The following is a 14,165-nucleotide window of genomic DNA, read 5'->3' on the forward strand; positions in this document are numbered from 1 at the left end:
AAATAAAATTAATTACGATAGATGCATTTAAATTATCTTATGCAATCTTATGAAGCTTCTGCTTTATGGCAGGCAAGTGTTAAAAATAATGGGGCAAGAATCATTTTAGTTAATATCAATATGTTAAAATGAAATATATATTTTATGGAGATACGTATGTTATTTGTGCTGTGTAAAATTTCCGGAAATTTTGAACCTATTAAAAATCTTTCGGAAATATCGGCAAAAACCGGTTAAAAACTATTTCTTCACCTGATGTTAATCTTATTTGCTGTATCGTGTCTGCAGCGTATATACAATGTATTTCGCTAGCAGGAAAAGAACTTAAAGCACCAGGTTTTAATTTTACTTTTTAGTTTTCTGATTTCTTGTAAATTCCCTCTTTATTATTTATCTATTTTTCGAACAACTCAGAAAGAGAAATGATTTGATTTATATATATATATATATATACCGCACAAGTGTAAATTTGAGCAACAAAAAATATATTAAAGAATTTAACATGTGAAATGAAATGAAATGAAATCTTTGAGTTTTACGTCCCACGGTTATGCCGGTTAGGCTAAAGAAGATGGTGATATGAGAAATGAATGAAATGGTGGAATGAAGAAAGTGGGAGCAAACGGGAGAACCTCGAGAAACCCCACGAACACGGTGTTTGTCCACTACAAAGTACACACGGCACGAGCTGGGATCGAACCAGAACCCCAATCACCGGAAGTGAACGCTCTACCACTGAGCCACCTCGCCCCCTGTGAAAGTTCCGTTCGTTATTATTAAATACTAGCAAAATACCAGTTCTTCGCACGAGTAGAATATGTTTCATTTTGAACATAAAGGGCACCCAAACTCTCACCAATGAACTGGGACCCTCAAACCTATGAATTCAACACTAGTATACCCAACCACAAAAGTATCTCCACCCTAAGTGCTCTAATTCCATTACTTGGAGTCCAGGCACTTTGCAGTTGTGAGAACGCCTAGATAGATGCAACCCAACTTACACGTAACTTTTCTCGGCACTGACAGCAGTTGGTAGCACTGAGTCAAGACTTTATGTAAGTAAAATTGTGATTAGATGACGCACGAAACATTTCTCCATTCTGAGATCAGTGTCTCTGGTTCAGAGCGTGTTGTCCAATGAACATCATATGTTAATCTCAATATTGTTGTGTATGTAATGTATTATTTCATTATATACTGTAATTTAAAGAATTCAAAACCCTGATCACACATGAATCAGAAAATGCTTGAAAGTAGACGAAAATATCTAATCTAGAAGTTTGTAAATCACTGTCACCATTGACAGACCCTCTCCAATTCTCCTTATTCCAACATCCTTTTCCTTCTAGGAAAGAGAAGATCTTGCTTGTCACACTGAGTATGCATTGAAATTGAAATTGAAATTGAAACAGGAACACTTGAAAAAGTTTCAGCCTGGACAGGATTTGAACCCATGACTACTGAATAGAAGTTCAATGCTCTAACCACTCATCTACCGCGCCACTTAACCTTCCACCCAAACTAATACCTAGTTAAAATCGTATCATGGAAAAATATAAACAAGATACTCAAATATAACTAACTAACTAACTCTATGGCCTATGGAACCCGGAGGTTCAATGCCACGTTCACAAAAGCTCTCCACTGACTTCTATCCTTAGCTAACTGCATCCAGTTTCTACTTTGTATTCCAATCTCTGCGAGATCCATCTTAATATTATCCTTCCATCTGCGCCTAGGTCTTGCTAATGGTCGTCTTCCGATTGGTCTTCCTGTCAAGACTTTGAAAGTGTTTCTACTTTCTTCCATTCTAGCTACATGATCCGCCCACCTAAGCCTCCTAGACTTCACGACCGTAACAATGTTGGGTAAACCATATAAATTATGTAGTTCCTCGTCATTCCCCATTCCCGTTCCTCTTGGGTCCGAATATTCGTCTCAGGATCTTGTTCTCAAATACTTTCAGTCTATGTTCTTCCCTCAGAGTAGGTGACCATGTTTCGCAGCCATACAAAATAACAGGCATGATATAACTATGACTCAAATATAACAAAAACAAACAAATATAAACAAAATATGAATAAAAATAGAAATAAGAAAATATAAGCAACTTGTGTGAGTGTCTTAATGACTTACTCGAGATTTCCTTGTTTAACTCAAAAGCAAGTTATATAGACGTTCTTCAATGAGGAAAATATCACGAAACGTTCTTCAAGTTGAGCTTACGTCATTGTCAGAGCCGTAACTTGTGGAAGGCAACTGCCCCCCTGAGAATCTCCTCGCCATTCGAGGGGGCCCATTTTGAGACAAAATTTTCTTATTCCATATACGCTACGAACATGAAATTAGAAATGAAACATCAAATAGGGTCGATACATTACATAAACAAAACAGCACACAAAATGTAAATAGAACAAAAATGAGTCGTGGACCCATTTCAGTAAAAAATGTCTACTATTAGGGACTATAGAAAAAATATTTATTCGTATGGCTTTGAGATTTATCAATATTGTCCCCTTAATATTTTTTTCATATATGGAATGGGCCCAGAGGGTAACTAACAGAACCGCAGACCTTGCCATGCGGGAGGGCCCACAGGCTCCGTGGGGCCCATAAAGATTAAGAGAAAGTTGGAAAGATGGGTCCCAAGAATTAGAAAGACAACTTTTTCTAGGGGGCCCAATAAGCTTATTAATGATTGACCCCCCAGAAAAGAATCTAAGTTACGGCGCTGGTCATCGGTTGCAGGGATGGTCCCGATTTACATTACATTTCGTCTTTACTATAACTTCTAATTTCCAAAGAAGAAAAGACGACAGAAATTATTTTCACATTCTTTGAATTATATCAACACGTGTAGAAATATACATTTCTATGGTTATGTTCCATAACTACTAGTTTATTTTCTTATATTCATATGAGGAATTTGTGGCAAGTTGGCACAAGCCGAGTGATCTTGGGCGTTCAGCTTCTGATCGTGAGGCGCAATCCACTAGGGGTTCTAATTCCTCTGAAGAGCAAGGTCGGAATTTTAACTGTCCTCAGTATTTCTGTGTTCGTGTTCCTGTAATGTTTGGAATACGTGGAAAGGACATGAGGTGCTAGTGGCGAACAATACTCCGGTTGGGGAGATTTGTTTTAAAAAATTGTGAAAGCAGGAAACTCCCATTGCAGCTACTGGGGTTCCAAGCCCGTCGTGGCAATTAATTCTTCTGAATGGGAAGATAATGTTTATGTAATTGGTATTGTAATTATGTTTTTCCTTTATTATTATTATTATTATTATTATTATTATTATTATTATTATTATTATTATTATTATTATTATTAGTAGTAGTAGTAGTAGTAGTAGTAGTAGTAGTAGTAGTAGAACCACAACGGAAAGAAAAAGTAATATAGTCGAAGGTATTCATAGGAACACAAAAGACATACAGCATGTCAGATGTTTTTTAGGGTTAAACATGAACGCAATAATATTATTGTTTATGGATTTACGGATAGAATTATCATTTTAGAACAACAAGAAATGGAATATAAATATTTGTTAGCTGATAACAGTAATGCATATTGTTTCGCCCTTCTTCTAAGTGAGGTGACATCTTAAATTGGATCATTCTCTTGACTAGCGATCCCTATTGTAAGTTCGATCAATATTTGCAATTTGTCCACAGCTAGGAACAATTCCTTGGAACTCATTTTAAGCCAATACTACAGCAGTAAAGACGTGTTTAGCCCTTATGTGGTCACGAATTCTTGTCCAAACACGTTACTCGCTTGACAGATACGAAGGAAGGGTTATACGGCTGACATAATTTTGTGTTGTTGGTATTTCACCTGTAAAGGAAGTTATCTCAACTCTTAGACCCAGAGAAATTGAATATTTTTCATGTTAGTATACATCAGAAGCATCGGTTTTGTAGGTTGTAAAAATTTCCTGAATTGCCACAGCCGGAATCGAACTCGCGTCCCAACATTATGAAACTAACGCTTAAGTCACTACTCTAAGACATCACTGTTCTGGGAGAAGCAAAAAATGGAGCTGCAGTGAATTCAGTAATTACTTACTTTTGCGATTCCAGTGTAATAATGCGGAAACGTTCTGATTTCAGTTATGATAAAGTAGTAAAGTATTATGCAGAAAGAATAGTCCAGAGAAATCAACTTTAAATTGACAACTCATATGTACGGAGGTGCTGCCGTATGCTCTCGCCTCGGGCCCTGATTTTTCACGGCACGGCATTGGGCAGATACTTATATTTATTGGAATGTGGTCTTTCAGGGAACTGGATTATTCCTTTTAAAAGTTAACTAATTTAACGAACCTTCCTCAGTACCTTGTTTCCCATTTGACGCGTTTTACTAACTTCTACAGGTTTTCCACTAACTCTTTAAGAACAGGAAAAAACTCAGAAGCATGGAGGACAGTAAAAAAAGCGAAAAAATAAAATATGAAGTAAAACAATAAAATATGGTGAACATGCAATTTTTGGTATTCCATTTTCTGTGGTGTCGAATCCAGAGTTGAAGTGGGTCAGTGGGTCAAATGGATCGAGTATTCTGAGTGGGTCAGTGGGTCGTGGGTCCACAGCATATCACCCACTGCAACCCATCATCCACCGTGACCCACTGCGATCCACCACCCACCGTGACCCACCACTCACTATGACCCACTATGACCCCCGATCGTCTCGGCTCACTACATTGTAGACAGCATCTTCTGAACAGCATATTTTTTTCACCCTCGACCCTAGCCACAGAAACTAAAAACACATTTCTGATTGATTGCAGCTTGCGATTGTCCAAACATTCTGGTGTATGTATTGTGTATTATAGTAGTAATTTAAAAAAATGTCATTTTTTGGAATTGAAAAAGAAAAAAATTGAAGAAGCAGTTGAGGTTAAAATTACATCATGGCAGTCAAGGTGGAACAAAACGAGTCCTGCGGGACTTGTAACCCGCTCCTCCTCCTACTACTACTCTTACTACTTATACTGTGGATTCGTATAGCAAAGCTGCATAGGTAACATGATCATTGTTTAGTATTATTTTCATCTTATTTTAATGAAAAATGTGTTCTGAAAATTTTAAAAATAAAATGTAAAAATAAAAAAAACTTTCTTTGGCCCGGGTTTGAACCCACACCAAAAGCAATTATAATTATTAGCTCATTGCGCTAGTACTTTCGGCCACGAAGACCGACAGTAAGATACACTTCATTTTTGCTATATTTCTGCTACGTGGCGAGAAATGGATAATTCCAACTTACCAGAACCGCGTATTTAGCTCCTACGAGCAGGATCGAGTGTGATTTAAAAATACGCTTCTGAACACTGGTGAATTTGTCTACGTTTTACTTTCAAGGTCTCCATTTCCCTTTTTCGTTTGCTTCTATTTACTTACCTGAGTTGACTATCTCTAAGTGAAAAAAAGAACTTGAGGCATTTTTGGATATTGATATTTGTATTTGTAATAATAGCAAAAGGACATATACTACTACTTGGCTTTCGAGACACAGCTTGTGAGTTTTAGATGAGCTAACTACTGGAAACAATACATTTTTGAATCACTATAATATATAAATTATTATATAAAAATAAATGTAACTATTTATGTCTAATCATCACGACCAAATTGCAGTCAAATAAAATGGCTTTAGGTACATAGTTAGGAATTAATCCAAACTGTGATGTTATCATATTGCGTTCATTATAATAATATCCTAAGGGATAGTGGGGATCCGAATATTTGTGGGAAAAAATTGAGTATCTCACAAGCCGTTAAACTTACGCAGCTGAAATTCAGTATATTAACTATTTATTGATAGTGAACAGAACGGCTACTAGCATTTTTTAACATTCTTCTTTATGGCGAGGGGTGCACTTTCTACATATGGTAAATAGATAGTGGGTTAGTTGTAAAAGTTATCGAAAACGATCAATATTAGTTGAGAAAGAAGAAATACAGCCGGGTTCGATTCCCGGCGGAGCTCACGTGGTTCGGATTCGCGTTAATCCGTACTTCATGCCGTAAGCGTCGGCGGACCACAGATGAGCAACTAAAGACATCTCGCGAAAAATAGGCGGCCCCGCAGCGACGATCCACGATGGCCCCTCTTCCGTTTTAAAAATTATACCTCCAGCGGTTCACCAGTGGCAGAAACGCGACAAAACGCCAATGTACCACAAAATTACTCCCCAGAAATATGTTAAATTGCTTATATGCTTAATTTGTTTACATTAAAGAGAGTCTCAAAAACAGTTTAGAAACGTTTAAAAAAGTATCCCGGCTTGGGCGCGAACCACTAACCTTTGGATTACTAGGCGCGTGCTCTTCCGACTTGACCACGGAGGCGATGACGAAAAAGTCGCTTGTAGAGGCATAAATCCTTGAGGTATTTTTAATTTGGCTAATCAGAGTGATCCTGTAACCATGTATATTCGACGATAATCATAACAAAATAACGCGCGTCTGTTTACTTTATTTCATGGTTTCCCATATTCACTTTCAAATGATCGGCTACAGTTGTCATCTAAATCCATACAATTATACGCACTCACCTCAAGATTTTACACTTCATGATTTAGACCCAGGGGTTACTCTTGGCCCCCGTAGCTAACTTTAGGAACAATTCGTCAGGAAAAAATAATATATAATAATAACCGCATGCACATGACTGGCGATAGTTCGTGTTGGTCCCTTCGCGACTCTCCGCGACAAATCGAAGGAGCGCGGACCAAAATGACGTCCTCGCTGCTATGCGGTGGTAACTTGAATACCCCGACTCTAGATATCTCTTTCGACTAGACGAAACCCTACCGCCCGTGGCACACTAGCGGCTGTCCTTCGACGCTTCGCTATAGCGACGATCGACATTTACCGGCAAGTGGGCCACTAGGTGTTGGCGACGATTACGGCATGGGGTTTCCATGCGAAATTCAAAATTCACATTTGAATTTTTATGACAATTTTTAATAATCATTGAAACTGAAAAAAATGCGCTTTTTTGACGTTTTTGAACATCCTGTATGGGGACACTTTCAAGAGGAGAGAAGTAATATTTGACATTTTATCATCTCATACTGTAATAAAGGTGTGCATCATTTTTTTTTTTTTTTTTTTTTACAAAAATATGAGATGGTGAAGAATGATGGCTTGTTGAGTTAACATGGAATGTCCCTTTACTCACTTTTACCGTTTTTCCAGTAACTCTTTAGAAACAGGGACAAAAACACAGAAACATTGAGGACAGAAAAAGGCACAAACATTATTCGCTCGTTCTTCCCTTGCCTGAAGTAAAACAATAAAATATGGAGAATATGCAATTTTTGGTCTTCCCTCTTCTATGTGTTATCAAATCTGTAAAACCAAGCAAACACAGATCAATATTAATACACTAACGTAGCTATTCATGACATAACTATTGCATGATCCGAATAACTCCAGTATATCCACAAATCATCATTTGTCATATTTTACCGAAATAAATTTATGTCATAACTTTTACGACCATCAGATACTTTAAATGTTGTTAATACGCAAAGTTCATTGATCTCATCACTTATTCACTTACTCTCTTATGATCACCAAAACCTTTAGGGTACTTCCCGTAGATATAGAAAGGTGAAATGAAGTATCCAGGCTTGGTTTAAACAAATGCAAGTAAACAAATAAAAAGCAACAGGATGATATTTCCCAACGCCAAGTATAAAGACGTGAAACCCAATCAGAAAATTCATAAAATATAAAATATGTAGCCAAGTCTCGACTTTGCAATAATAATAATAATAATAATAATAATAATAATAATAATAATAATAATAATAATAATAATAATAATAATAATAATAATAATAATAATAATAAAGGAATAACAGAATTACAATATCAATTACGTAAACAATACTTTCCAATAAAGAAAAAATAATAAATGCCACGCCGGGATTTGATCCGTGTCACTGTAATGGCAGTTCTCTGCTTTCACACTTTGCCATTAATTTCTCATACGAAGTTAAGAAAATAAACTAGTATTTATGTTAGATAAACATAGCAGACACTATTTCTACACGTGTTGATGCAATTTAAGGAATCCGAAAACAATGTCTGCCGGCTTTTCTTCTTTAGGAATTAGAAGTTACGGTGAGGAAGAATTGCATTAATGTAAATCGGAACGAGTTAAAAACGATGAGGTAGCCTCATCTTTAAGAACGTTTCGTGATATTTTCCTCATTGACGAAGGTCTATATCACTTGTTTTCAAGTTAAAGAAGGAAACCTCGAGTAAGTCATTGTGACACTCATAAGGAACGTCTCCTTATACGAGTATTAATACGAGTATTTTGTGTATAGTCTTACATGCAATGCTTTTAACTAGCTAATAGTTTAAATGGAAGATGAAGTGACGCGGTAGGTAAGTGGTTAGCTCATTGAACTTCTATTCGGTGGACCAAGGTTCAAATCACGGTCAGGTTTTAAATTTTTCAAATGTTTCAATTTCAATACATACTCAGTGTGACAAGAAAGATCTTCTCTCCTCCAGAAAGAAAAATATGTTGGAATGAGGAGAATTTGAGAAAGTCTCTCAATGAAGAAAACCATTTACTAACTTATTTAAAGCAGTTGTTCTAGATTTGATATTTTCAGCTACTTTCAAGCATTTTCTGATTCATGCGTGGTCAGTAATTTTATTTTTCTACACATACAGTATATAAAGAAATAATACATTACATACACAGCAATATTAAGATAAATATGGGTTGTTTTTTGGAAAACACGATCCGAACTATAGAGATTCATCTTAGAATGGAGAACTGTGTCGTTAGTCACCTACTTTACAATTTTACCTGGATAAACACCTGGATCAGGGCTACCCACTGCTGTCAGTGCCGAGAAAAGTTACGTGTAAGTTGGGTTGCATCTGTCTAGGCGTTCACATAACTGCAAATTACCTGAACCGCAAGTATCCGTTGAATTAGAGCACTTAAGGGGGGGAGATACTTTTGTGGTTCGGTGTACAAGTCATTTTCAATTAGGACCTACTTTTACACGCCAATCTTCTCCTTTAACATTACTGATGGGGGCTGAATTTGGATTTAAACGCCATCGGAAGTGTTACTGTTCATCTTAGTGGCTCCAAAAACTATGGAATCAACACTGTCGGTCATTTTCGATCATATATATATATATATATATATATATATATATATATATATATCCGTCTCTCTCGCCTCCAACTTACGGCGCTAATTTGGATTTAAATAGCATCGGAAGTGTTACCCTTCATCTCAGCAACCCCAAGAACTATGGATTCAACACTAATATCGGTGATTTTCCATCATTGTTATATATCTCCCCTTCCCCGAATTTGCATGGATGAATTTGGATTTAAAGAGCATCGAAAGTGTCCCTGTTCATCTCAGCGATTCCGAAAATTATGGATTTTACACTAATGGTGGCCATTTTCAATCATTTTCATATATATTTTCCTCCCTAAGTTGCGGGCCTGAATTTGGATTTAAACGGCATCGAAAATGTACTGTTCATCTCAGCGGATCCGAAAACTATGAATTCGAAACTAATATCGGTCCTTTTCAATATGTATCCCCCTTCCTACCTCCAAATTGCACCTTCAAAGTGAAATGATAAAAACAATCCCATGCCCGAACCCCATCTATGTTGAGAATGTTATCGAGATCGGTCTGGTAGTTCAAAAGTTGTTAAATTACAAATAGTTACTTTCATTTTTATATAATTTGTCACTATAGAAACAAGTATTTCTTTACATACAAAATGTTGTATATAAAGTTTATATTAAAATATTAAATAATAGTAATTATATGTTTTAGTGCATGAGTATTAGTGAAATTTGCCTACTGCTGTCTCTTTTAAGAAGTAATTTGGTTAAAATTAACAAAATTTCACTAGATCAAAGAGCATTAAAAACTCATTTTCATTCAAGAGCTTTATTTGTTGCAACAGAAACGCTGCATGATGGAAAATGAGTATGCAGCTGTTAAAGTCCTGTAGTTAATGCACAACCACGAATGAACGACTTAAAAGCATATAAAGAAAATAAGTACAGCCTATTAATTTTCAAGAATAATTACAACAGTTTTACTTTCGATTGTTTCTTTTTTAAATATTCGCAATATCAGTGTTGGGTAAGTTACTTGTAAAAATGTAACGCGTTACAAGTTACTTTATTTTCTCTTAAAAGTATCGCGTTAGTAACGCGTTACTTGCCCCCAAAAAGTAACTGTTACTTTACTTCGAAAGTAACGCGTTACTAACGTGTTACTTTTAGGTCCGAAACTTTAAAAATGTGAAAAAATTAGGACTTCAATTTTCCGTACTACTATTACTACAGCTATTATTATTATTATTATTATTGTTATTATTATTATTATTATTATTATTATTATTATTATTATTATTATTATTATTATTATTATTATTATTATTATTATTATTATTATTATAGCACTTTCTGAATCGCTTTATGTAAATGCAAGGACAAATTTTTACTTGATATATGAACATTTTCATATAATGTAACATTGATAAAATGCCATACGCTTTACTCCTAGGGATGGACACGAGCGGGTTCGAGCGAGTTTTCTTTGACACTCGATTCGACTAGAAACACACATCTTTGAGCTCGACCCGAGAACTCGACTCGAAAAATTTCCTCCAACTCGACTCGAATTGGGGCCGAGTTTCGAGTCGACTAGGGCCAAATCCGAGATCTTTGAGTTTTACGTCCCACGGTTGTGCCGGGTAGGCTAAAGGAGACGGTGAGGATGAATAATGAATGAAATGGTGGAATGAAGAAAGTGGGAGGAAACGGGAGAACCCCGAGAAAAACCACGCACGCGTAGGGCCAAATCCGGTGTGTAGTTTCAGGTACTTTCTTCAAGTATATTACATAGACAGTATAATTATTATCAATGACACTACTACTAGTACAACTTATTATTATTATTATTATTATTATTATTATTATTATTATTATTATTATTATTATTATTATTATTATTATTAATTACAACAACACTGTATATAAAAAGAAAGATAGGCGGTTTGTATTTGAATACTAAAAAGCTAGTTGATTACCAACCTCGGTAGTCATAAAGCCTAGGAGTCAAGGACATTGTTCACGAGATTCTGAATTTGGGTTGAGGGTCTAGGTTGAGTATTCGGGCTCGAGCCAAACAATGTTATAAGTTATAGGGCACTGGCCAAATATCTTCAAAACTGCTCGGCCCAGGTTTAGAATAGTCAACGACTCGAGGAGCTCGGCTCACAGCTCATTCACTATCGACTAGGACCGAGAAGTGAGCCTAGCCAACAGCTCACCCAATCGACTCGACTAGAGCCCTCGACTCAGTTGAGCCAAACCGAGCAAATGGCTCATCCCTACCAAGCCAGCTCGAGGCAATGGTTCACCCCAAGTGAGCCAGCTCGGGCCATCTTCTCAGTTGAGCCGAGCCGAGCTGAGCTTGTTATAAAAAAATCTCTTGTGGTCTCGCTATCGAGACGAGACGAGATGCAAGCAGTGTCCCTCTCGTGAGCAACACTAAAAGTATTCCATATTACTGTTTAGCTTTCATTTCTCATGGCTTTCGTTTCCCAGTGTAATCAGGCCATGATTTCAAGACGACTTAAAACGAACGAGCCATTTATCAAACTCGACTGGACTCGAAACTCGACGCGAAAAACTAAATCAGCTCGGAACTCGACTCGAGGATATTACCTTTGACTTGACTCGAAACTCGATTTGAATTCGAGTCGAGTCGAGTTTTAGCTTGACTCGTGCTCATCCCTATGCGTTCTGCTACACTAATTATATAATAATAACAATGTTGTGTAAAATTAAAAATAAAGAATATAGAGAAACATTACACTACTCTATAATCAACGGGACTCCAGGATAAGCAAACTGATCTGAAAGAACTCCAATATTACATACCATCAGAAAACTATTTTCTAGTAATAAAGTAGGCCTGCTCATCAAAACAGTTTATTCATATTAACCCCTTACTATAAATCGTTGATTATGGCGCGCTAGTTGTTGATAAGTATTTTCCGCAGCGGCACTTCAGACACTTTCCTTTTAAATTCTGTCCATCATTCTCAGCTCTTAAGAAAAAAGTATTCTTTCAAATGTTCGAACGGTAAAATATTTTCGTTCTCCATCTTTATAAAAACAACACCAATCAAAGTAAAATAGACTACCGGTATCATTGCACTCCCAGTTCACTCACTGAATGTATTGATTTGGAATTGTCAAAATCTACGACAAAATCTTCCAGGTGCTAGCAATCAGTACACGTGATTTCCCAAAGCCTGTCCTCATCTTCAAAAAACAGCAAGTGGCACTATGAACTTGTCTGTTTCTCTGTGTGTCTGTGACTGTCGGTCACTGACATACGTAGTTCATGCTCGATTGTTTCATTCTGAGAAATTCACTTCCAGGAAAGAAACATTTGTTTCCAAAAAATACACATATATTGTATTACTCATCCGAAATTCAACGCGAAAAAAGTAACGCCAACTAGGTACATTACTTAAAAATTTGTAACGCGTTACCATTACAGTTACTTTGGAAAAAATGTAACGCATTACTAGGAAACGTTACTTAAAAAGTAACGCGTTACTTGCGTTACGTTACTTCCCAACACTGCGCAATATTGAAGTTTCTCAACTTACACTTTCACGTATTTGAAAAAAAAGTTCTATTACTAGTAAAATTAACTTAATACAAAGATTTTTATTATTTTCCCAACTTTTCCAATTTTTTCGGAAAGAAACCGGAAAAAACGTTTTTTTTACCAACTTGTTCAAAATTTCCGGAAATTTTACAACACTAGTCTTGTATCTCGGTACGAAAATTCTGTCGAGTTTCAAATAGCTCGATACGGAAATCCTGTCTTGTCTCGCATTTCGCCACAAAAATCATGTCGCGTCTCGGAAAGTATGTTTCGTTTCGGAAAATGTATCTGTTACTTTTGGGAGAGCTGTTTCGTCACGAAAAGTGTTGCCAGATCTGAAGATTAAAGGTAGTGAAGTTGTGTTGCAAAAGTAATGGATTTGATCGAATATAACCACTCATATATAGCCCAAATATAACCATTCATATATATCTAACTGATTTATTGGAAACACCGGGAGCTGGAAATACGTGAATTGTTTAAGTTGGGAACGGTCAGGCGGCGACAGCAGTTTCGAATATTGGCGATTGTGTGTTGGAGAGAACTCCGTACTACATCAGCAGCACTACAACTGCAGTGCGTAATATGATAATACAAAATGAGCATTCTATCTGATTTCCAAGGAGACATGTTTGCTTAAGTCAGTTTTGTTTTCACTTTTATTCCTTAACTAGCAGCGTTCACCCCGCTTCGCTGCGGTCACCCCGGAACGCAATAAACTTTGTTACTTAGATAATTTTTACTTTTTCGCTTTCAAGTGATATGATAAAAACCATAGAAGATTGCAGTAAATGTTAACATTATATCGCCTGTCATTTATGTTAACCCGCCCCGCTTCGCTGCGGTCACCCCGGAACGCAATAAACTTTGTTACTTAGATAATTTTTACTTTTTCGCTTTCAAGTGATATGATAAAAACCATAGTAGATTGCAGTAAATGTTAACATTATATCGCCTGTCATTTATGTTAACCCGCCGAGTGACACGGTCATGCGGGTTGCATATAAATACGTTTATTTTTACCTATGATGAACTAACAAAGGATTTGTACGTTATGGACACTTGAATGGTCAATTATCTCAAGACACTGGTAATTAAAAATTAAAGTGATATGATAAAAACCATCTAGGGTCCAAATCCTAATAACCCCCCAAAAATAAAAGAAATTGGTTCAGCCGTATTAGCGTGATGAGGGAACAAAGGATTTGTGCGTTCTCTTTTATATAATAGATTCTTTAACTCGTTTCCTAAATTCCTTATCTGGGAGCCACGAATTTCAAAAGCTTTTATTGTAATTCTACTTACTTATTATGTTAATGTGGATGATAATACAGTAACACAATTAAATTTGGGATGTTCACTTTTACATAGCTCCGTATAACTATTACGTCTAGGCATTAACTTGAGAGAGCAACACGGTCAGTGATACTGCAATAGCGTAAAATCATCAGAAGT

Source organism: Thermobia domestica, chromosome 12, assembly GCF_964235325.1.
Source record: "Thermobia domestica chromosome 12, izTheDome1.hap1.1, whole genome shotgun sequence".
NCBI lineage: Eukaryota > Metazoa > Arthropoda > Insecta > Zygentoma > Lepismatidae > Thermobia > Thermobia domestica.